Source organism: Mandrillus leucophaeus, unplaced genomic scaffold (assembly GCF_000951045.1).
Source record: "Mandrillus leucophaeus isolate KB7577 unplaced genomic scaffold, Mleu.le_1.0 Scaffold63, whole genome shotgun sequence".
NCBI lineage: Eukaryota > Metazoa > Chordata > Mammalia > Primates > Cercopithecidae > Mandrillus > Mandrillus leucophaeus.
Genome location: NW_012106808.1, coordinates 378,582 through 379,263, shown reverse-complemented (window position 1 = coordinate 379,263; position 682 = coordinate 378,582).

Genomic DNA, 682 nt, shown 5'->3' with positions numbered 1-682 from the left:
CCCTCAAGAAGCCTTTCGCTAAGACAGTTCTTGTGGAATATGCAAAATGATATTTCGAAGCCCATAGAGGGCTATGGTGAAAAAGGAAATATCTTCCGATGAAATCTGGAAAGAAGCTTTCTGAGAAACGGCTTAGTGTTCTGTGAATTCATCTCACAGTGTTACAGCATTCCCCTCAAGAACCGCAAGCTAAGCCTGTTCTTGTGGAATTCGCAAAGTGATATTTGGAAGTCCGTAGAGGGCTACGGTGAAAAAGGCAACATACTCAGAGAAAAATTGGAAGGAAGCTTTCTGAGAAACTGCTTTGTGATGTGTGACTTCCACCGAAAGAGTTACGTCTGTATTTGTGGATCTCCTTGCTAGCCTTTTTTCTATGGAATCTGAGAACAGATATTTCGCATCCCTTAGAGGACTACAGGGCCAAAGGAAATATCCTCTGATAACAAAAAGAAAGAAGGTTTCTGTGAAACTTTTTGTGTTCTGTGAAATCATCTCACAGAGTTACAGCTTTGACCTCAAGAAGCCTTTTGCTAAGCCTGTTATTGTGGAATTCGCAAAGTGATATTTGGAAGCCCATAGTGGGCTATGGTGAAAAAGGAAATATCCTCAGAGAAAAACCGGAAAGAAGCTTTCTGAGAAACTGTTTTGTTATGTGTGTCTTCTGCTCACAGAGTTACATCGG